Source organism: Phasianus colchicus, chromosome 4, assembly GCF_987193195.1.
Source record: "Phasianus colchicus chromosome 4, bPhaCol1.hap1.1, whole genome shotgun sequence".
Lineage (NCBI taxonomy): Eukaryota > Metazoa > Chordata > Aves > Galliformes > Phasianidae > Phasianus > Phasianus colchicus.
The window spans coordinates 68,434,625-68,460,339 of record NC_143439.1 but is presented as its reverse complement, the minus strand read 5'-3'; the positions used below and the strand labels follow the sequence as shown (position 1 = coordinate 68,460,339).

The window sequence follows — 25,715 nt, the reverse complement described above, 5'->3', positions numbered from 1 at the left end:
AGTCTTCAGTCACTTTGGCTTAAATTTCCATTTCCAGAATAATGCTTTTTAGCAGTGACAATTGCCAATGATATTTTTGTGCTTAAGCAGGTTAATTCATTTTTCCTAAGCAAGTCACCAAGTACAAGCCTTCCAGTGATAATTTACATTCTAATTCTAGTGTGGTTTCTGTGGTATAAAAGTGTGTTAATAATAATTCTGTTATTCTGAACACAGAGTTGCTGATCCGATCTACACTCTGTTCTTCAGTATTACTGACCTTGAGCCAGTGATATTAGAATATCATTAGAGTAAATTACAGCCACAGAAAAGAGTGTGACAAAACATCAGTTTAATAAAAATGAGAGAACCACAGAACATTTTGCTTAGGTAGTTATTCATATAGTATTTTAGTTTTCCTTTTCCTTCCTTTTCCTTTCCTGATTTCTCTTTTTTTCTTTTTTTTTCTCATTTTTTCTCATTTTTCTTCTCTTTTTCTAATTTAGTTTTTTTTTTGTTTGTTTTTTATTCTTAAGGATGTTGTTAATTCTAAATCAGTAACAAACTAGCCCTAAGTTACTTCACTCTTAGCATTAATTTCATGTCATATGTTATAGCTTTTCTGGCAGGAAGCTAAATTGGCTATTTCATTCTAAGTGAACTTTTTTTTTTTCTTTTTTAATATATTCACCACCTTTGACAAGGAGTGATAGTCCAGTCAGTAGATTACTGTCTGTATGCTTTGTCAAATTCACTGTTTTGCAACATGACTTCTGTGAGCAGAACAGCTTAATCATAAAAGGGAGTTATTTAGGGTTGAATCTATAAAGGAAATTAAAGTGTCAAGTCTGACTCTAGCATTCAAGGCATAATACCAAAAATGAAATATCCAGTCCTCCTTATGACATTCCCCAGTTTCCTAAACTGATTATCCGTAGGCAATATAACCTGTGATGCAGAGGTTCTCCAGGAGACTAGGATGTACTTCGAAGTGCCTACAAGTTATTATTCTTTATAAAACTAATATTTTGCATCTGACATATGCCCAATCCCTGTCAGAATCATAAACTGAGATTTTTTTTTTATCCCTCTGTCATTAGTTCCAGGAGTGATGGGAATGAAATTTCACTCATGATGTGAATTTACTGATTTTTTACTGCCGAAGGTTTTCAATGTCCTAACACACACCACCTTCAGGTTTCTTTTTATCATCAGTAAGCTATTCCTGTGTGCTGGGAGGTAGATAAGTTTGAATTTCCCTTTATGAAATCCTTTAACTTTGTACATAATAATTGAAATTGCTTTAAGTTATCAAGTGAATAGTACTAGTAGGACTGTGTAGTCTAATGGTTGGGGTATCTAGCTTGGAAAGGAAGATGAAGGATGCACCACATTTCAGTGCATACTGAATTACTTTATCTGAAGTATGTTGTAAGAGTTTCTCTCTGCATGATTTAGACAACACTTAACAACTAATATTTTTACTGGAAAGATATCTCTTGTATTATCTGTGTACTCTTAAGTGCCAGTCAGTGATCATGAACAAAATCTCCATGGTTTTAAAAAATATCAGTTATGAAAATAGGACTTAAAATGTCAAGAACAGAGTGATTTCTATTCAGTTTTGCTGATAGACAGCAGCATTAGAACATATGTGACAGTAGTTCTGCCATTCAGCATTTTCCTCTGCCCTCCAAATTGTTTGATTTCTAAACTTGCACATACAATATATATTTTTTTTCAAAAAAAAATTACTTAATTTAAAATACGAAATCCCACATATTGAAGCATCAAATTCTTTAGATTCTACCATAAGACAGGTGAGCTGGCAGAGCTGGAAATTACACTAACATGTGACAGTGAAATACCACTGTAAGCATCTAAACTTTTCTGTTCTGGCTGACTTGTCCTCTGGGATATTTTAGCTGGAGCCACGAATCTATGAAAATAATGTCTCCACCTCAGAGAACAGTCTGTACATACTCTGTTTAGCCATTAGTTTCCCTGGAAACTTAGCAGAGACACCAGAGCAAAGTGCTTCCACTATGAAGTACTGCGCAGGGGCTGAAATCCTGCTGTCTGCACAGTACTTGCCATCTGTAGGCTAGTACTAGGTTTCATTTGGAAGCTCCATCTGCTTCCCTGCTTTTGATGACTCATATCTACGCATTGCTCTATATTTTTAACAGTAAGGTTTCCAGCTGGAGATCACTAACTGAAAAAAAAAAAAAAAAAAGAAATAAGAAAAAAGATAGAATACATGGCTGATATATACATTCTGATTTATAAGAGCAACCACTGCAAAGGGACTGATGAGCTACCTGGAGAGCAAAAGCAGTCATTATATTGCTCAGACATTTCTGTTCTGCCATCATTCCCAGCTTCTCTACCTTCCAACTGTACTGCTGAATCACAGAATCATAGAATTGTTTGAGTTGGAATCTCCATCTCTTTCTGAAGCAGTTGTTAACTACTTTCCCCCTTCCTGTAAGGCTTCTGGCTTTGCATTTTATGTATCTTCTACTGCGTTACTTTATCTGATCGACTTACAGCATGACTGTTAGCCTCACCTCATTTATGTTCACCTCACTTTTATAATAATTTCTGTTGTTTCTTTTCTAACCTTTCTATTGTTGATCTATCTAGCTTTAATTTTGATCTTATTTCAGTACAATGTTATTCATATCAGGAAAATTCCTATGTAACACTGAGATAACGATGAGAAGAGTAATAAAGGTGATTCAAAATGAAGGTACCAATAGTAATCCTGTTTCAGTTTTCACTTTTAGAAGATTTACATGAGAATAGGCTCCGAATCATGTAACACATAGGTCCAAAAGAAATCCTGGAACATTAGCTTAGATTTTTTCTTACACATTTGCAAAAAAAGAGAATAGTTCCCATCTATTCTCTACAGGGAAAATACCTGCATTTAATAATGACAATAATATTTTTTAGGAAATTAAGAAAGCCGGATAACATTTTTATTTCATGTACAGGCAGAAACAAGTGGATTCTCTTCCTATTAGTTATAATAATTATTCACCTCTTCAAACCTGGCAGAGTATCTGTTGAAGCAGCACATACTCTATACAGATGTGAAGTGACTAGCACGAATAGGTCTGGCTGGAACCTAGTGAGAAATGTGATCTCAGAAAAGCCCCCCAGTCTAGATAAATTAACACAATTAAGGCTCATCTAACACTCCTCAGGACCCAATGTCAAAGCGGATAAGCAGCATTCCAGCAGAGTGTGAATGTGTAATCAAATAGAGAGATGTGGCTATGCTTTGGATGCAATGTCAGAATCATTATTTTGCCTTAGATGCTTAGATTTCTTATACCTCTGCCTCCAGCTCAATAATTTATCCATCACACATTTAGAAGAACACAAAATAAACAGTGAAAAGTAGTGCACAGAAATTAGCACAGCTCTACACAATGGGAATTTAAACATCAAAATAAAACAAACTGTATTTAAAAGCTGCTAGGAAATATAACTGTAATTCAGTTAGACAGACATTATTAACTTAATGAAATATTAATAGGATACTCCATTTGAATCTCCTCTTCTGTCCCAATGGCTCCTGAAATGTTTTCCAGAGAGTTTTTTAATGATATTATAAAATACAGCTACTTCTCGGATAAATATCCATCAGAAATTAATAACAACTTCATCACGTATAAGCTCAATAAGAAGAATCTGCCACCTAACATCATAAAATGGAATACAACAAGAACACACAGGATGTTTCCAAGCCTTCCTCATGTAATCATTAAGATCCACTGAAAATGCATATATTACGGTAAAAGTCCAAGATTATATAATTACTACATCTTGTCTTCTCATTATTATTCCTTGTATGATGCCAACTTAAACTCATAGCAAAGTTGTTATAGTCTCAACTAGACCCTTAGAGTCTTTCAAGATGAGCTTTTCAATGTGGTTCTACAGGACATAAATTTAAACCTGTTCTTGCTTGTTTAAGGGTTTCACATACGAGCCTACTGGATGTAATACATTATGCTCTTGCATTTGCCTGGTAAACCTCATTTCAGACCTTTCAGTAAAATATATTTCTTTACCATTTCTATATAAGTCAAGGACGAATTTCAACAATTTTTTCAACCAAAATACCGGGGCTTATTTTTCCTTTTATCTCTCCCACTCTTAAAGTCTTCGAAGAGTTTTGAACTACATAAAGCAAGCCCAAGAAGCAAGGAGAGAAGGGCCTGATGTTCATCTGGTTGGCTGATTGGTTGGTTGAATTTTGTGTTGTTTGTTGGTCTTTATTGTTCTGGTGGTAGTTTGGTTTTGTTTTTCTAGTTGCAATAAATTCTGCTTTTTAGCAGCTCCAGTCTGGGGTCCTAATAGTGCCAAAGATTCTTCCTAACTTGGACTTACTAGAACAGCACAGAGAACCTTATCAAGCATGTCAGTTGATACAATAATAAGCATTGAAGTAACCATGAAAATCAATAAATATTAGAGTCTGCTTGTGAAAGGCAGCTTGCTTTATACTCAGAGCATATGAAAATGCTCCATTTACAATAGGGGAGAGTGCAAGCATTTAAAATGCACTGCAGGAGGAGCACGATGGGAAAAAAGAACATGCATTTGTTATCAACAAAGTCGATGTCAAAGAAATATTAGCAAAGAAACTATTTAAATTCTTTTAGATAACCATAATACTCACTGAAAAAAAGAGAATAAAAGCTACATGCAATAGGAAAATATGCAAAAAATAAGAATATAACTAATTTCCATCAATCACTCTGCCATTGCCTTTACCTTTAAAATATCAAAAGATGTTTTAGTCCTGACAAATTTCATAGAGAAATTCTCACTGCTTTATTCTCAAAGAAACCATTTTATGCCACGTATCAGTGCCTACCATTGCCTGCACTTTGTATCAATTAACAAATTGGATTTACAGGTGTCAAAGTTTGTAGTTGTTTTTTTTAATCTATACCTAGTTTAAAAAAAAAATCACCAAAACCCACTCAGAAGGAGGCTTGAAGTTTCCATAGATTCCCTGAGATTAACTGCAGAAAGCTTGTGTAAAAGAGCAAAACTTTAAACCAATAATTTAAATTGCTATTAATGGCTATTAATGTCATTGATGGATCATTATCATGTGCTGCTCTATTTTGTTGTTTCAGGTTTTATTTTAACAAATCTGTGGGTTTTTTTTCCATTTTAAAGGGCATTCTTTTAGCTGTATGGTATGAAGAAAGTAGTGTTTCTTATAGAGCTCCGCATTTTAAAAATTTAAATTCTATTTATAAAGCATTTGCAGAATACTGAACAGCAATAGATATTTAACTGAGGGTGCCTCAGCAGTTCCAGAGCTGAAGATAGAGAGCTGTAAAAATTAGGAATTACAATTAAATCAGAACCAGATATTGAATTGTCTGATGTTACCCTTTAATGAAATCATTCATTGCAAAAATAGCAATGGCTGTGATGACATATCATCTTAAAGCATGGCTCTTTAGTGACCTAAGACTTCCTGGTTACGTGCCATATGATTTTAAAGGGGGTACATATGAATAATGTATACTGTAAAACAGAGTTCTCTTTATAACCAAAGATACCATTTACCAGAGTTACCACTTGACCACTGAGATTTAGTGCCATAATAACAATAATCCTCCAGTCCTGCAGAAAAATTAATTTTCACACTTTTATTTCATACTTTTAAGTTAAATTACCATATTTAAAATGAAACTACCTTGTTTTTAGTGGTCAGATAACTCCAGAATTGGAAGAAGAAATTAATGCTACAAAAAAAGTGAATATGTGATGTTTGACCAGTTTTTTTGTGTCTTGGTGTATATGATTACTCAGTCTTTCTTTACTGGAAAGGAAAAAAAAAAAAAAAAGGGAAGGGAAGGGAAGGGAAGGGAAGGGAAGGGAAGGGAAGGGAAGGGAAGGGAAGGGAAGGGAAGGGAAGGGAAGGGAAGGGAAGGGAAGGGAAGGGAAGGGAAGGGAAGGGAAGGGAAGGGAAGGGAAGGGAAGGGAAGGGAAGGGAAGGGAAGGGAAGGGAAGGGAAGGGAAGGGAAGGGAAGGGAAGGGAAGGGAAGGGAAGGGAAGGGAAGGGAAGGGAAGGGAAGGGAAGGAAAAAAAATCTAGGAAGTAAGAATTTGTATACAACATTAACAGTGTTACTGCAGAAAAAAAAAATATGTGTTTCTCTGAATCATAAAATTATACAATCATTAAGGTTGGAAAAAATCTCTAAGATTATCTAGTTCAACCATCATCCCATCACTAAAGCATGTCCCTTAAGCATGTCCCATGGAGCCACAATGCTATAGGATTAGGAAAAAAAAAATGTCAGGAAAGAAAAAGATTAATTATTTTTTTCTTTTCCTTCTTCCTAAGTGCATTCCTGATCACTTTCAAAAATATCTTTTTAAGCTTACACATTTTATTCCATGCCTCACCATGATTTCCCCTGGCAGACTGCAGTATCCCTGTCACTGTATTCCTCAGTTAATGCAGCACTCAGGTTGGCTGGAGTGTCACACAATTGCACTAGCTCTTAGCAGGTCTGTTTGGCACAAAGTATACAGTTTGCAATGGATCTGTGCAACAGACCCACTAAGAGCTTTAATTCTGCTTTTAGTGAGATTCCTACAGAAATCTGTAAAGACAGGAGTGAGTACTAGGTAGTAACACAATTCTCAAAAGTAAATATGTTTGCAGGTCACAACTTTTGCAATGAGTGTCTTCAGAGAGCTTTAACATAGAAACTTATTTTTTTCAGAATGTTTGTCTTTTTTTTAAATTTATTTAGAAATTTATCAGATTTTGAACTTATATACCCAAAACTCATGAGTTGCTGGACAGCTGGTCTAAGATTTATGAGATTTGCATGTCTCTCAGCAACAGAAAAGGGTTAATTTACAATAATTCTGAGGTATTCTGAAATTAGAACTTAGGAAAGTATAAATATAGAAATAAAATATACTGGCAAATATGTAAGCAATAAGAAGCATAACAGTGCATCCCAACAAAGCCTTGCCTTCTGAATCTGATCGAAGTGATCTCTTCTTGGACTGAATTCAGGAAACAAATGCAAAAAAAAAAATAAAAATAAAAATAAAAAAAATCAAAATTTTAACCAACCAGAAAATGAAAGTTCCAGGAGGAAAAGATGCACTCTTCAGTATTTGGTGATCTTTTTGAGGTGAATATTCATATATCACTTACTCTCATGTCAATTAGGAGTAAATAATTGAAATCTGTGAGGAACAGATTCCTTCAAACAAGACTGTGCCCCTCCATATAATATTGTGTTAGGCTGAGAATCCACACTGATTCCTGTTGAAAGCCATCTACTGAACTGCTTGTGAACATCCAGTGATGTCTTCTAGAACATACACATTAATTTGATTAAACTCATTTTGGCATCTAGGCTTCGTGAGATCAAGTCATCTTTCATGTACTGAAAGGATCTGAAAGGTCAGGAAAAGAGCCCTTAAGTTAAATATTTTGGTGTATTCAGGTGATAGGATGAGGGGAAATAGCCTCAAGTTGCACCAGGATAAGGTTAGGTTTGGTATCAGGAAAAGCTTTACAGAAAGAGTTGTTAAGCACTGCAATAGGCTCCCCAGGGAGGTGGTTGAGTCACCATCCCTGGATGTGTTTAAAAACTGTTTGGATGTGGTGCTCAGGGACATGATTTAGTTGAGGGTTGTTAGAGTTAGGGTAGTATGGTGTAGACAGCGAGCCTAGAACCTTCGAGTAGTTGTTAGTAGTAACCAGATAAGAAAGTAGTGACGTAAGTGCTTACGCACGATAAGTGGGGTGTAGACGAAGTTGTACAAGGCTATATAAGCTGTTGCCACGAGTTAATAAACGCCATTTTACCACCCACCACATTGGTGTGCACCGAGGTAGATGGACAGACCGATGAGTCCCTAACGATTGCGAACACCTGTATGAAGCTGAAGCGGGCTTCCGGCTTCATATGGTGACCCCGACGTGACGTTAGGGAATAGTGGTCGGCCACAGGCGGCGTGGCGGGTTCCTGCTCTCGTTCCACCTCCCTTGGGGAAGGAGGTGATGACCCTAGAAGAGGGGGCTGCGGCTTAGGAGAGTGGAAGCTGGGTAGCGTCGGAAGGTACGGCCGATAGCCTATAAGGCCTGTCCGAGGACCCAGGAGACCATCGGAAGAGGTGCCCAGTGGTCGCTTGTTCCGTCGGGGAGATTACGCCCGGCGATGGAAGCCGTCATAAAGGTGATTTCGTCCGCGTGTAAGACCCATTGCGGGAAAAATTCTCCTTCTAAGAAGGAAATAGGTACAGTGTTATCACTGTTACTAAAAGAGGGATTGCTTACATCGCCCTCGGATTTGTATACCCCGGGATCCTGGGATCCCATCACCGCGGCGCTTGCCCAGCGGGCGATGGTACTCGGGAAGACAGGAGAGCTTAAAACCTGGGGCTTGATACTTGAGGCTCTCAAAGCGGCAAAGGCGGAAGGAGGGTTCGGGGAGGAGCGGAGCGTGACGGGGTTGCCGGGAGCGGGTCTTTGCTTTCTCATAGATCCGGCGAGGCAAAGATGGCGGCGACGGCAGAGAGCGGAGGCGGAGAGACGGAGAAGAAGGAGTCGCCGAGTCAGTCATGTGAGCCGACAGCTCCGCCCCCGCCTTACCCTGCTCCGTCTTTATGCCCTTCTTTGGACAAAACGTCTCAGCCAGAACCGCCCCTTGAAGAACGCGATAGGGCGGGGGGCGGAGCGGGGCGGGGAAGCCCGCGGCCGCGGGGGAGCCCGCGCCGGGAGGGGGGGCCTGGTTACTGACTGGGCTAAAGTTAAAGAGAAAGCGAAAGAAAAGGGCCTAGCGAATCCAGCCGCGTTTATAGTTAACCCTACAAACACAGGCGCTTTCTCTATCACATCGGGTTATTGCGGAATCCGATTGGCCCTCTACATGGCCTACAGGGGCGGCACAGATGATAGCGGGAGTGGGAGGAACAACGCCCACCCGGAGGTCCGCCCAGATGGTTGAGATTATCGTAATCAACGGGGATGGTTCCCTGGAAAGGCCTGTTCTGCTACAGCAGAACAGGGGCAGCAGGCATAACAATTTATAGTGGGGGCCACGATCTGTCAATTGTCAGCGCAGTATGCGATCCCACTGCGCTGGAGACAGGAAGTGCGGCCTGTCTGGGTGGATCAGTGGTCCTTACCGACGGAAAAGCTTGTAGCGCTTCACGCATTAGTACAGCAAGAGCTTCGCTTAGGTCATATAGAACCCTCTCTTAGTCAATGGAACACTCCTGTATTTGTGATAAAGAAGCGGTCAGGATCCTATCGCTTGCTGCACGACTTGTGCGCAGTTAACGCTCAGTTAGTGCCTTTTGGTGTAGTTCAGCAGGGTGCGCCCGTACTATCCGCCGTGCCTGCAGGCTGGGGGGGGGTTGTTGTTATCGATTTGAAGGATTGCTTTTTCTCCATACCCCTGGCTGAGCAAGACAGGGAGGTTTTTGCCTTCACGGTTCCTGTCCGTAATAACCAAGGCCCGGCTAGCTCAGTCGGTAGAGCATGAGACTCTTAATCCCAGGGTCATGGGTTCGAGCCCCACGTTGGGCGCCAGCGTTCAGATGCTCGAGGTCAGGGCTGTTGCGATGGCGATTGTTTATTGGCCCTTCCTTCCCTGTAACATAGTCACAGATTCTGCTTTTGCAGCTAAGCTTGCTTTGAAAATAGGCCAAGAAGGCATCCCTAGTACGGAAGCAGCGCTTATCTTAGAAGATGCTTTGTGCACCCGAGTAGAGCCTATAGCAATTTTACATGTAAGAAGTCATTCGGATGTACCAGGATTCTTTTCAGAGGGCAACGCAGCCGCAGATGCGGCTGCAGGGTCCCGTGTCCTGACGATCCGAAAGGCCAGAGACCTCCACTCCACGCTTCACATAGGCGCCCGGGCACTCGCTCGAGCCTGTGGTATTTCCATTACAGCTGCAAGGGATGTGGTGCAGGCCTGCCCTCACTGTAATTCAGCTCCTGCTACTGGGGCGGGGGTCAACCCCCGCGGCTTAGGGCTGCTGCAAATATGGCAGACGGACTTTACGTGGGAGCCGCGAATGTCACCTCGGTCGTGGTTGGCAGTTACTGTTGACACAGCCTCCACGATGATCGTGGCTACCCAACACGGAAAAGCTAATTCTACCTCGGCCCAGGCCCACTGGGCTGTAGCTATTGCGGTCCTTGGCTTGCCAGTGCAAACCAGATCTGATGAAAGAGAACAGTAACGAGGGACTCTTGAGTTTTGCAGGTATGGCTCCTATGAACGCCGAAGAAGGAGACAGCCCAGGAACCCCGAAAGAAGGCCGGGAGAAGCGTGGAGGAAACTCAACTGTTGCTGCCAACGAGAAAACGCGTTTCTAACAGGGGCATGGATGTGAAGACCTAGAAGGAATGTGTTGCTTCAATCTCAGCGATCACAGTGAATCCATGCACAAGAAGCTCCAGTATCTGAAGGAACATGTCAACAAGATCGGCGTGGAGACGGACCCCATCGGGGACTGGCTGAGAAGTGTGTTCGGAGGCATCGGAGAATGGGGTGTGCACTTATTGAAGGGACTGCTTTTAGGGCTTGTAGTTATCCTACTTTTGGTAGTATGTGTGCCGTGCTTTTTACAAGTTATGCTAGGTTGTATTCAAAGGATGATTGACCGCACAGTTAACTATCGCGTAGAATATAGTAAAATGCAAAAAGGCTTGTAGGCAGTCAGGAAACGCGGCGGTATAAGGGTAGCGCGGGACTATTTTGCGATTCGGGATGTAACGGGGCAAGGCTTAACTGAGAGGACAATGGCATGTATAGGCGCAAAGCGGGGCTTCGGTTGTACGCGGTTAGGGTCCTCTCAGAATGGGATAATTACGCTTGTGCATAGGGAGGGGGAGATGTAGACAGCGAGCCTAGAACCTTCGAGTAGTTGTTAGTAGTAACCAGATAAGAAAGTAGTGACGTAAGTGCTTACGCACGATAAGTGGGGTGTAGACGAAGTTGTACAAGGCTATATAAGCTGTTGCCACGAGTTAATAAACGCCATTTTACCACCCACCACATTGGTGTGCACCGAGGTAGATGGACAGACCGATGAGTCCCTAACGATTGCGAACACCTGTATGAAGCTGAAGCGGGCTTCCAGCTTCAAGTATGGTTAGGTTGCAGTTGGACTTGATGATCTTTAAGGTCTTTTCCCATTTGAGCGATTCTATGATTCTATGATTCCAGAGGTTTGTAATTCAATGTACTAAGTCTGGAAATTTCCTGTAATTCAATGGAGATTATGGGGTCAACTTTTAAAGCAGAGACGCATTGTTTTATCCTTCTGGAATTTCACGACAAATTCTTCTGAGTACAGAGTGCTGTATTCAGTAAACAATGAAATAAACAAACCCAGAGAAAGATCTCCCCTTCAATTCAGAAAACATAAAAATATCAGAACCTAGTATTTCCAGTGTTAAGCTATTTCAATAGTGTCAAGGCAAGAGTGTGTTCAGCTTTGCTGAAAAGAAGAAACAAGGAAAAATTCTGATGAAATGAGATGTTAAATAGTTACTCATCATTGCTTCCAGGGAGGTTTGGATAGTGCATGGGACAGCTACAATTCACGGCACAGAATTTACACCAGTGGAAGTTGGTGGAAGCTGGTACAGATAAAACATGGGTAACTAATTTAAATCTATTAAACTGAGTCATAAAACAATGTTATGCTTTGAGAAATTTAGTCTGAAGCTTGTACGGCTTTGCAGGAGGTTAAGGATGCTTGGATCTCAAAATTCAAAAGTTAAAAGTCTCGAATCTCAAGGTATCTGTGAGAACTCAGCCTGCATGTATCAAAAGTGACAATTCACTTAACATTTAAGCAATTATGGTGCTTTTTGTACCGAGGATTAGTTCTTTGCATTCCTGCCTAGTACTCCCATGTCTCTATTCCCTGGGAAGTTATGGGCACGTCCAAGAGTGATGGGTTCGCTTCCCACTCTCTGCTTCTCAGATCATGTCTGCCAGTATCTCTCTTTCTTTTCATGCTTGCCACTAGCCACAGGCAAATTGATTCTTTCACTATTCTTTCACTTTAATGAGAAAAATACCTCTATTCTTAAGATATGAAAGTGAATTGGAGAGTGATTGTCTGAAGTGCTGATGCATTTGAAGTTTTTGCCTTTTCAGAAATTCAGTACTGTGTGAAATCCACCACTTTAAACATTGTGTAAGATTAAATAGCTTTTACTGAAAAGGGGAAAGATTACAGTTTTGTTTTTTAAGTTGGAAACATTTACATAAGAAGCACATATAAACAAATATTGCGTGTATATTGATATGAAATTGTGCTTAAAGCTGTGATTTTAGATTTTTTTCTTTTTTTTTTTATTCACGCTGTCTAGCTGTAAGTTAAAGCTCTTACTCAGTAGGGCTTTACTATCAAGTGAAAAAGCACGCTGTCTTTATTTTTAATCTCTGAGTTTCCATCTCTGAGTTTTGTTCCATATTTGTACTTTTATCTTGGCTGCTGCTGAATGTAAATTAAATTTCAGAGCATCTCTCTCATTTTTCCATTAATACCAAGAACCTTTTTTATTGTGATCTTGCTATTGTTATTTTGTAATGCCTAATGGAATAATAAGCAAAAACTCTAGAACTTATTTGCAAATTAATCTTTTACAGAAGTTGAGAGAGACTTCAAAGCATTTACTTTTGAACACTTCAGTTCACTTTTCGTTCAAAACAAGAAGCTGACTTGTACTGTTGCTGCCTTTAATGCTTATTTGTGTAAACAAGTCAGTTTTGTATGCTATACTTGGTAAAAAATGTTCACGTTGAGTAACAGTTTGTATTAACTATAACAGAAACTTATATAGGATTTTCCCAGGTAACTAGTGATAGGACAAGAAGTAACAGCTTTATGTTGCATTAGGGGAGGTTCAGGATAGATATTAGGAAGCATTTCTTCTCTCCCAAAGTGTGGTCAGGCATTGGCACAGGCTGCACAGGGAGGTGGTGGAGTCATCATCCCTGGAGATGTTCAAGAAGAGGGTAGATGTGGCACTAAGGGGCACAGTTGGTGGATATGCTGAGGATGGGTTGACAGCTGGAGTAGATGATCTTAGAGATCTTTTCCAACCTTAACAATTATATGACTCTATGATTATGATTCTTGAAACTAATGGCTTCAAGCTGCGTCAGGGGACATTTAGGCTGGACATTAGGAAATACTACTTCTCTGAAGGAGTGGTCAGGCACTGGAATGGGCTGCCCAGGGAGGTGCTGGAGTCACCGACCCTGGAGGTATTAACAGAATCACAGAATGGCCAAGGTTGGAAGGGACCTCAAGGATTATGAATCTCCAACCTCCCTGCCATATGCAGGGCCACCAACCTTCTCATTTAATGCTAGACCAGGCTGCCCAGGGCCCCATCCAATCTGGCTTTGAACACTTCCACGGATGGGTCATCCACAACCTTTCTGGGCAGCCTGTTCCAGTACCTCACCACTCTCTCTGTAAAGAACTTCCCCCTGACATCCAACCTAAATCTCCCTTCCCTCAGCTTAAAACCATTGCCCCTTGTCCTGCAGTTATCAACCCTTTCAAAGACTTGATCCCCTCCTCTTTGTAGGCTCCCTTTAGGTACTGAAAGGCTGCAATGAGGTCACCCCGCAGCCTTCTTTTCTCTGCTCTTGTGAGGCCCCATCTGGAATACTGCGTCCAAGTGTGGAGGTGTTCAAGGAATGTTTGGACGTTGTGATGAGGGACATGGTTTAGTGAGTACTATTGGTGACCAGTGGATGGTTGGACTGGGTGATCCTGTGGGTCTTTTCCAACCTTAGTGATTCTGTGATTCTATGATTATATATGCCACATGCTACACATCTTCTACTCATTCATAGAGTAGAACTGAGGCCAGCTCCTCCTAAAATATATAAATACCTGCTATTGGTTATTTATATATATATATCAGTACATCTCTTACAATACACTCATGTATACACCTGTACTTGGCGCACAACAGGGAAACCTTCAGGTTGTTGCAGTTGATGCTTATCAGTGCATAGGTACTTGGATGTTACCAAAATGAAATCAGCAACTGTAGGTGGTAATTGAACTAATTATATTCAGTGATGTTAGTGAGGAAATCTAGAAAGTACTGACCGCAATTCAAATGAAAGTCCATGTTTCAAACAATGTATTGTTTAGTTAACTCCCAAATTGCTGAATATCTGAAATATTTCATCATCAGATTTTCTTGAATGCATTATTTTCGTCTTTTAACTGTAGATATCTATTCAGCCAACAGAAACTTGTAATCCTTAAAGTCATCCTGCACACACGTACTTTTCTTTGCCACTGTTGCCATGAGTGACTGCAAAAGGAGGAACATCAGAGTGTGGTGCTGGTGCCATTCTAGATTTCCCCGTGGACATGAAATCAACACGGGGCTGGTCATGCAGCACAGGATCAGTGGGAGAACCAGGATACCTGGATTTATTCCTCCATATTCATATGCAGTAGTGTTGGCATGGAGATTGTAGCAAGGTATGCCTCAGACACATCTAGGGAATCTGCAGAAAAGTAGGGAACTGGCATTGGGAGATGAAGCTGATGAAGTCCCATTCATTGGGACTACCATTGGGACTACCTGCTGGGATTTATTGCTCTAAGGGGAGCAAACAGCAATATTTGTCTGAGGAACTGCATTTGTGAACTTGCTGAGGATAAGCTGTCAAAACATAATTCACATTATTTTTTTCTCAGTGAATCTCTTTTGTGTGATAAGGCGAGGGCAAATTTGCATTTTTCATTAGTTCATTTTAATGTAGCATCATGCACTTAGGAATGACCTTCAGGTACAATATTCTGTATCCAAGTAATTTCACTAAGACATAAAAAACTGCAGGCAGAAGGCATGAGCAGTATAAATTGTGGATATGGTGCCTTTTTTATCTTAAGAATAATTCCACTGCACCTGATTTAGAACTGACAGCACATGCAAGAAAACCCTCATGATATTAGGAACTCTGATGAACTTACTTTCCTCTACATGAGTCCTCTGTGCTCAAGTGTTAGATACATTTCTTTCAGATCTATTATTTAGATCTATTTCTTTAAGTACAGTTAGTAGAACATAGCTGCAAGAAACCTAGAAACAAGGGCTTCTTTGTCTGTGACCACCAAGATTATGAAAATAAGGTGTTGGATACTTGGCTAAAAACTTCAAGGATATTAGTACAAGCTTCTCTTGCTCCAAGCTTAGGCCTGTGCTGCTTTAGTTTGTTTCACTTCTTTTGAAATGAACTGTAGTCTGAATACAAAGATCTTTTATTGACATATAACAATTCCAATATGAAGGACACAGTGTTAAAGATATTCATTCAGGGTGGAAGAGTGCTGGTAAATCAGTAAGTCTCAGGATCATTAATTTGGCTAAGGGATCATTTTAAGTTCCGAGTTCCTGCAGTATAAAGAGTTCCAGTTGTGCAAGACAGACAAAATAGAGCTAATGTAAAACTATGGAAAAAGTGAAGAAATATATTACAAAAAAAGAATTCCAGGGCAACTGTTTTTCTTTACTCATCCACAACTCGTTACATTTAAAAAACGTATCTAGAAAAGCATTTTAGATGGGAAATAAAATGTGTAGACAACAACGCCTCATATTATTACTTATAAACTTTTCCTGATAATCAGCATTTCTCTTGCCATACTACAGGACAAAAATATTTTCACATGGAATACTGTCAATGTCAAAACACTATTATTACCTAAGTATGCAATTTAATTACATCTCATTAAGGAAAAAAAAAAAAAAGTTTGCCATTTTAAATACACTGCTCCTATGTGTTTGTCCTACGTTTTATTTTTTACTTCAAAGGCTTTATAATGCTTTAAATGCAACCTTTCCTCCATAATATTTATAGTGAGACAGTCTACACGATTGGCAGATGTGGATTCTGTTTACTACAGTGGAGGAAAACCACTATTTTCAGAGAAAATTAGTGTTTCCAGTTTTGTTTTAAGCTGACTACAACTGACTTCAACAGGCTATGGGTCAAGACCTAAAAGAAACCCAGGGCACTTAGACTTTAGTAAGTCATTATAATCCTACTAAAACTAGACCATTATCTTGCTTATGTCCCCTCCCTTCCCCTTGGCTTCTAGCTTTTTTCATATTGCAAATAACTTAGAGAAAAAATATCACGGAAACATCAATTCTAAATCTTGCTATTTCTCAGAGGGCTTAAATCAGTAGGCTATAAAGCAAAAGCTGAAAATTGCCCTGTATACCATCAAAGGAGAAGCATAGGACTGCAAAAATCCCCCTGGGTTATTAATTTCAATCCCTTCCAATCATATTCAATTAACTATGTCTCTAAGACCTTGCATTCAAAGTACAGGACAAGAGAAACAAACAACAAATGCAAATCAGAAATTATTTATTTATCACAAATAAACAATGGATGTTCATCAGCGTATTCAGATGTTATATCAGTGCACTGTTGGTGTACTCACAATCTTCACTTTATAGTTAAAACATCAAACTATTTCTCATCCTCCATTCAAAGGAGGGATGAACTACTTATCTATTATATCAATGCTAACATTGTTTTTCATATACTATTGGCATTTGCAACTGATAAAATTTCATTATAATAGGTCCAGACCTGGGTCAGCATGTTATGTATTCCAAAGGTTCAGACCAAATGAGGCCAACAAGATCCTGAGTATATTAGTAACAAACCTACCATCAAAAATCCCATGTGCATCATTATAAAATCATCCTTCAAGCTGCCTCATTCAACTTTTAATAGGCAGAACAGAGCCTAGCAATTAACGTCACTATCTGTTATTTTCTTTGTAAATGATGTGGGTTGCTTTGTTTTGTTGTTTTGTTTTTGTGTTTTGTGTTGGTTTGTTTTTTCCAAATCATTTCTGCTTTGTAATAATCTGTTTCATTAATATCTAGACCCCTTTTCATGGGAGAAAGTTGAACTAAATTCTTCCTAATGTTAAGAAATGTTCTGTTTATGTCCTGCATCTTTTAAGAAAAATACACCAAGAAATTCCCATTACCACTTTGCCTAAAACTAGAGCCATGCATGTAAACAAAGCTGACAGCCTTTTTAAAAAGGCATGGGATGCTCTGATGGATCATATTCATCTGCCTTATCTTTTTTTTTTTGTCTGAAGGGTAGTCTAATTTATTTCTCTAAGCTGCACCTACTATCAGTGGGCACCTCCATATGTCAGCAAACCAAATTGCTTTTCTTCTCCCTTGCCTGGCAAAATAAAAGAAACATTGTCTATCTGTGCCACGATTTGAATGTGATTTTGAGTTGTTTATGGCATGCATTGCTTAGCTAAGTCATCATGTATTAATATGCAGGGTGTACTGCACCCAATGAGACTGTTTGCAGTTTTAAAGTTTAAAAATACTTAGACATATCTACTCATTATTTCTTCCCTCCTGACTTCTTCATCCTTCAAAAAGGAAATCTGTGATTCTCTGGTAATATCATTATAATAAAATCTTGATTTTCAACTTTTAGTATGAGCAGTAAGATATTAACTAAGTGTCGTTTCATCACTTTATGAGGCTTCTGCCTTGGTGATTTATTTGAGCATTATTCTCATTTTAAAAGTTGCCTCTTTAAAAAATTCATTAGTCTCTGAGCTTTATCACCACAATATAGCTTTTGTATTACAGAAGTACTTATACTTATAGAACCTTTTGTCTTTATCTAAGTACATTCACACACACACACAAATACACTTCCATCCTGGAAGAGAGGTGTAGAAAATTCATGAGGTTTGTTGCTCAGCAGGAGTGAGGGCACTCTGCTTCTTTGTTGTCTCACAGCAACTACAGTCTTAACACTGCATTCTCTCTGGGCTGATGCTGCTTCTGGTTGCATTTGAATAAACACCAGGAGATCAGCACAGATGTTTGGAAAGTATGTTAAAATAGCTAAGTGCAACATTTACCCAAACGAAATGGATGATTTCTTTAGGATGAAAATTATTTCCAATACTGTGAGAATGCATTTGCACATGCAAAGAAATATATATGTATACATAGCCTGCAATTATTATGATTATTACTAATTGTATTATTTTATTCATTTATCATTTTAGTAACATGGAAGAAAAATCTGCCAGATTTTTTGCAGTAGAAGAAGCAACCATATATAACTCCATGCATGTTCTCTTAAGAATAAATGCAATATTCTTGTATTTTCTGTTTCTTTCTCAAAGGAAAGAAGTAGTCAAGGAGAAGTATCAGCTTTTCACAGCTTACTTTTATATGCACAGTAATTAGACTCTATCTCTAGATACAGAAAGTTATGAAAACCTACTTAAGTTCTGAGAGACACTAATGTTATGTCCTTTCCCTTCCCCTTGCAGGGCTGAGCTTCGAAGCTTGGGCTCATCCATTCCTCTCCATTGAAGCACAAGTGTGCTGCAGAAATCATCTCTCTTAGAAAACTGTGGCTGTGTTGGAACAGAGGTGATATGTCACACAGCACCCTCTTTGAGGACTGAGGTTGGCTGACAAGAGAGGATCCACGCAGTACAGCAGGGCAAGGTGATGTTTGCCAACAGGCTGCCCAGCCTAGAGGGGTTTAGACACAAATGTGAGGTACACTGGATGTAGTGAGAAGTAGAGGATTGAGACAGGTTGAAACAACAAAAACCTCAAGAGTGACAAAAGTGGGTATAAAGAGCCCAAAGAGTTTGCCACAAGTGTTTATACAGTAAAAAGAAGGAAGATCCAGAGCTCTACATGTGGTTTCTGAGATCTGATATTGTTCATATAACTGAAATGTGGGATATCTTGTGCAAATGTTTGATGGATTAATGTGAGCTCTTCAGAAACAAAGTAAAACAAAACAAAAAACAGGCAAGAAAGAAAAGAATGATGCCTATATGGCACCCAAAAGATTGCCTTTGGGACAGATGACAGTTTGGCTGAGAATTGGTGGAGCAAAACCCAAAGTCTTCTTTAAACAACATGAGGAAGGTTTTACATCACAGATTCTTGTTCCTGGGAGATTTTAATGTCCCTAACTTCTGCTGGAAGGATAACAACGAAGGACACAGGCAGTTATGAAGATTTCTGGGAGAAGTTAGGGATAACTTCAAGTACAGTGTGCCAGCCAGGGATGAGTCATGGCTGGGTCACAAATAATTGTGTGAGGATGTGGTAGCTTTGGTGGATATCAGTCTTAAAGCTTTGGTAAAAATAAGCCTGATGAAAACAAGGCAATTTGGCCCAGTGAACCTGGAGAAGACAAGGGTCTAGGGATTGTTATCTAATTTATTATCAGCCTTCCAGTTGCAGTGAATAGTATTTGAAGAACATATGGTGGGACAATGGGATACTACAGATACAAGGTGAAACAAGAAAGGCTGAAGCTGGAGCAGAAGATTGGACTACAGACCTGAGATTCCTCCTAAATCAAATGATCCTGTAGTGAAGGACAAGGAGTAGGAGATTATGGCATGACAGGATTAAGACACAGATTTTGTTTTCAGTGAAATGACGTTAGTGTTCCAACACTGAATTTATTCTGCAGCTGAACCCAAATATTTTTAACGTGTCCAAAGAGACTGTTAACACAGATACACAGTCTTTACAGGTGTTAGATTTTTACTTCAATAAGTGAATTTTCAGGATTATCCATGACTTCAGAAGTAGACAACTACCTCTGTATTGGCTTGCTTAGGATTTGTCTGCTGAGTGTGCTGAATTCCTTATTTAGATTATCTGTAAGTCCATACATGGATAATTTAACTCATGGTGATTAAGATCTAGGATTTAGTCAAAACCTGAGCTATGGCTATTTGATCTCATTATGTGGTGAAGACAGTTAAAACCTTAGAGAGAAAAACTGAAAATAATACAAGCAAATCAGAGGGAAAATAAAAGACAAAGTGAGGATTTAATCTATTTTTGTACAAAAGTAGGAATAAGTGCTATCTCCTGCCTGTACTGAAGTTCCAATTATGTTATGTGTTCATCTAGTGGTTGGGAGGGCCATTTTATTTTTCATTTTTAAACTTGATTGTGACAGTGTTCTTGTACTTGAAAGACTACTGTAGGTAGGATGTTCCACATACAATGGATCAGAACTCAAATCATTTTAGAAACTGAAACTATAGCAGATAACGTGTCAGCTTTCTTCCTAAAGGTCTCACAGGGCCTGCCCATTTCAGAAACTCCTTTTATCTGTCATTGCACAGTTAGCAAAGCAGCTCATTATGAAATCTTTCATTGTTATAAGGAGTAAAAGGTGTTTTGTATATCTCTGCTGGAATCCAATACCTCTTATTTCATCCTATCATTACTCAGATCTCTGGCCAAGAAACATGATGATTGGGGTTTTGAAGGCTATGATGTATGGTTCATATCCTCTCAGCATTCTCTCAGGACATTCCTTTATTACTGACTTTCTGTATCAATTATCTTGACTTTTTTGATATAACTAATGCACTGAAAGCCTCTGGCTGACATTTTGTTAGTATTCTATTGATTTTTAACACCAAAAAGACCCAGGATGATTATCTAATCTGACATTCTGTGTAGCACTGGTTCTTTCACGCCATTATTTTAGCATTAAGAGAACATGTAAAAGTATTTGCATATTTAAGTGAACTATGAGAAGCATAGAAGATATCTGCTTCGGAACTACAATAGTAAATCCTCCTGGTTTTCGACTGCATGTCTGCATGGCCACCATCATCTGTTACACATCTAGAGAGTTGTGCATACAGAAACACATTTTAAAAAAAAACCTTTTTGATGTATGGGGAAATCACAAAGCTGGGTAGATTTTGAAGATAAGATGGCAAGTTTGATTCACAGCTTTTGCAGGATTGCACTCAACACTGGGCTATGAGTGAGGACAGTCCCAGACAGATACTGAAGTTATGTTCATTCTCTGTTGTATGCTGACCTGAACTATGTATCTGCTGTCCTGTCCCAGGGCAGAAACTGAAAGATGTTACTCTATACCTTAATTACTGTTATTGCAGGTTACAATTCTCAGACTGGGAAAAGTAGTTCATTTCCTGTTCTTGCCCTACTAGAGCCACTTGTAAAGGCTTTTTACTCAACCTGCTTTAAATTTCAAACTACAAATGAGTCTCTTCATTTGCTCCTTATTTTGCAAACACATGTGCAAGTTAAGTTACTGTTCCTCTGTTGTACAGGCTCTAATCTGCTACTGTGAAAATGGAAGCTAGGAAGAGAGGGCATGGCTAGAAACAATCAAAGCATCATGCCATAAATACATGGCAAATCAGTCGTTAAACACCTCCTCACACATGCTTCCCCCAACCTCTAAGCACAGTCAGCACCAGCTGTAACCCAATTAAACTCAACAGTTCACAGGTGTTCAGTGAAATGATTATAACACAAAAACAGTGCTCTCTTTAGACTTCCTTAACATTTTTTTTTTTTACTGCTATTTAAATGTCATGCTTGGAAAAAAAAAAAAAAATAGAAAATCCTAGTGACTAAAGCCTGAAGTTCTACAAAAGGAGGAAGTGCTTCCAGACACACTTTGAGGATAATTTAAAAAATCTGTACGATGTTGCCCTACCCCATGACTCTTTGTTTAAAAAGATTGACAGATTGCAGAGCACATTTTACAAAAGAATCATAGCATTTGGCTGAATAAGTCAAGAGATTTCTCTGTCAAATGCTGTTTTTTTCCTTCTGATAGCCACTCTGTGCCAGACATCAAAGATGCTGGAGTCCATTTCCTGCTTCTCCACTCTCACAGCTGTTCAAGCAAATTCAGACTGGTATTATGTGAGAAGGAGAGAGAGTTTTAATTGTGAACTCATGCTATAGCTCCAGATCCTGGTCTGCACATAGAAAGGAAGCAAGAAGATTTTGCCTGGTTGCTGGTAGTTGTTAGGTTAGCAAAAGTTTGTCTCACTGCGAAGCAGTAGCTTGACTTTTCTATCTCTGTGTCTGGCCATACATTGAGACCATTACAGTTGCATGCTGGTATGCCACCTTTCAAAGTTTAAAGTTGTATATGAGAGTGAAGGAAGGAAAATCTAGGTTTCCTTTCCATCTCTGACAAAGCTTCTACTCGTGATCTTCAGAGGAATGAGGATGAGGATGGGAGGATGGGAGAAACTTTCTAGTCAGTCTTAGGAACCAGGTTCTTCCACCAGTCAGTGGAAGGATAATCAGTTACCTTACAATTTATGCAGAGGATGAGGACCTAAAAATCCACATTTGGAGATAGCATTTAACTCAATTTACATAAAAAGATCAGTCTACATAGTCAATATAACTCCTTCAGCTCTAAATTTTATGAGAAGATTTAGATGCATCTGCCCTTTGTCTCATAACAGCAGTTAAGTCACTGACCATTATAATTCTAAAAAACATCACAGTAAAGAGAATGTATGGCTTTATCATCAAAGTTACTTTGCTTACAACTAAAATTCAACATATTCCACAATTACTGCAAGAACTCTTCAAAACAATACAAAATACCTTTGAAAATATCTAAGCTTTCAAATAAACTGCAAGTCTATGTTACATGTGAACAAAGAGTGCTCTTTTGTCTTACATTTGTGCTGCACCTTGCACAGTGAGAATCCTGAATGGTACCAGAACTCATAGTAAGTACAGATAATAAGATATGGACAGAATCAATTTTTCAACCCTTGACATCTTTGTACGACAGCACTCCAAATCAGGTATATAAATCAAATACATTATCATATTGATTCTGACTCTGTAACCTTGTTTCATACTTTCCTGTCATGTGGTGTAGTATTGTGCTATTTATCTTTCTTCATTATTACTAGAAAAGGAGAATTGCACTTTTAAGTTTCTGAAAATGTACAATTTTCAAGAATAGCATGGAATCATAGAAACTTGAGTTGAAAGGGACCCTTAAAGGTCATCTAGCCCAACGTCCCTGCAATGAACAGGGACACCTCCCCAAAGAGCTGGAAGTTAGTTTTCCTAAAATTCAGCATCCTGATTTTACTCTTTGCCTGACACTCAGAACAAAATGAAGGAAGAAGTAACAAGTTAAGAAAAAATTTCATGATAAATTGCTGGGACAGCTAAATAGTAACTTTTCAGTGTAGACATCAAACAAGAATCTCATTCAAGAAAAAAAGTTATTTCAGTTGCTAGTGTTCTTCTAGATAATGATCCAGAACCATTTATAAATTCAGTACGAAACCGTATCAAAAAGTGATAAAATCACCTTAAGCAGAGATTTGCTAGCAGGAGAGTTGGTCCTTCCTTTTTACTGAATACCAGTGAGATACACATCAGGAGAACTGTCTTCAATGCTGAGCTCTCCATTATAAGAAATACATAAATATATTGGAGAGAGTCCAGTGAAGGGTCCCAAAGATGAGGAAATGATGGTAAGACTCACCACTCAGGAAAATCTACCTAAAACGTTCATATAAGAGTAATCTGAATGGTTGTCTGAAGAACTTTTGACTATTACAGTATTATTTTCAGGTTTCAATAAATCTTTCGTTGTTAAAACTTTTTCATTGTTTTCAGATGTGTTCAGATGGTCTTTTCCAACCATAATGATGTGGTGATTATATGATTCTACAGTGTATGCACTGCTTCCAAACAAACACAGTCTTTCTTCAGTGAAGTAACTACAACTTTTATTTGGAATGAAGAACAAACCGCAAAATCAAACAAAAACACCCTCACTCTTTTATACCTAACATATTCAGTTCTTTGCAAGATTACTTGATATAAAGAATGAAAGCAGCTCTGTTTAGTAGCTGAAGGCATGGCTAGCAGGCATCACTGTTTAAATAACTGTATCCTTTATTCTGGTTTTGTATTAGCTAAGGAATTACCCTTTCTTTTGCTTTCTCTAGGTTCAAAGAATTCTAAATGGTGGTGTGCAGAGATTTTTTGCAAGGTGCTCTATTTATTATAATGTGGATTGCTGTGCAGGAGAGACAGTGCAGGTCTACAAACACTCCATAAACACCAGGTGTTGGATTTATAGCTTTTGTTGCAATACTTAAAATCTGATTTTCTCCAGGTGAAAATAAAGCAACAGCAAATCATGTAGAGTATAAACTACCACTCGTGATAACAGTTTAACAAGTACAAAAAGAGCATTATCATCAGAATCAGTGATGAAGGTCACTTTATAAAATAAGGTCACTTCCTTTATAAAAGAAGTGAGGGAAAATCCTAAGTATCTGGTTGCAAAGGAGTTTCTCCTCATTTTTTCAACTAAGTTTAAACCTCATTTAGCTAACAGTTGAGACACTGTAATCTTACCTTTGTAAGATCCTTCTCCACAGCACTTTACATTGCTTCGTTTTGTATTCTAAACTCCTAGTCCAATTATCTCTTCTCACATAGAAACTGCTGTATGCCTGCACTTGATTCTTTCTTTTCTACATCTATCTCATTTCTACCTTATGGGTGTTTTGTTTGTTTGTTTGTTTGTTTGTTTTTGATTAAGAGAAGTGGTATTCAAAATAAGAACACTCCTAAGAAGCTACACAGTAGTTAGACAGTAACATATTGATACTTGCTTTTCTGTTTCTATTTCTTTCAGGTGAGCTACAGAACGTAAAATATTTATTCTCAGTTATCTCAAATAACTTTAAAATGCCTGAGTGTTAATAAATTGTATCAATTGTGTAATTTACTCTGTTGTTTTTTTTTTTTTTAATCCTACATTTCAATTTTCAACTTCTAATTTCATTTTCTATTTTATTATCCAGTATCATGATCTCTCTCTCTCACTCTTACAGACATCTCTCCTGTTGTAGCTTTTTGGTGAAGGTTAAGTCAAAATCATCAGTAACTTCTGTCATCTCACTATAAATTTTTCTAAATCACCTGTGAACACATGTAAAGGCACAAGTTTTAGCAGAGATTTTAAAATATTCTGTTAGTAACTTCCATTCATTGTGAAAATGGTTATTATTTCCTGCCTTTTATTCTTACTCATTAACCATTTGTTAATCCATAGGACTTTTCTTTTTATCCCATAACAACTTCATTTCCTTTGAAGAGAAGCATTTTCAAGTATACTATTCCAAGTATCCTATTTATACAGGAGTTTGAGAAGTATATTCTTAAAGGATATTTTTAATAGGAGACAAATGTGACTTTCACATCTGATCTTTTGGTGGCTGTGATTATTTCCTTATGCTCTGTTTGACAATTTGCTAATATTCTATCTGGCTTTGGTTGAGATAGGGTTAATTTTTGTCATAGTGCCTGTTATGAAGCCATGATTTTGACTTAGAAAAATAAAATAATTTTAAAAAAACAAAAACAGTGTTGATAATAAACCAATATTAAAGTCATTGTTGAGCAGTGCTTACATTTTCATGGTCTTTCCAGCTTCTCATACTGCCCTGCCAACAAGGAGCGGGGGGTGCACAAGGAGCTGGGAGGTGGCAGAATCAGGACAGTTGACCCAAAGTGTTATTCCATACCATATGACATCACAGTGATAAAACGTGAGATGTTGGCTAGGGTGGCACCTGCTGAAGGACTGGCTGGTCATCAGTAGTGGGTAGTAAACAACTGCATTATCCATCACTTGTTTTGTATATATATAAAATATTATAAAATATCACAGACTTGAAAATAGAGCTATCACAAAAAATGAGGCAGTAACCACACAACCTTTATCCCTGTGATTTCAGCCATCCTCCAGTTGAGTGCAT

At 38.6% G+C, this 25,715-nt stretch overlaps 1 long non-coding RNA gene across 2 annotated transcripts in view; it reads right to left on the bottom strand.

Annotated features, from left to right (window-relative positions):
- LOC149918325 (uncharacterized) overlaps window positions 1–25,453 on the bottom strand; it is a 33,954-nt gene extending 8,501 nt beyond the window's left edge. For both annotated transcript variants that reach the window (XR_016466547.1, XR_016466546.1), the window contains exon 1: window positions 25,368–25,453. This is a non-coding gene — a long non-coding RNA (uncharacterized LOC149918325). The remainder of the gene's footprint in view (window positions 1–25,367) is intronic.
- Between the last annotated feature and the right edge of the window lie 262 nt (window positions 25,454–25,715).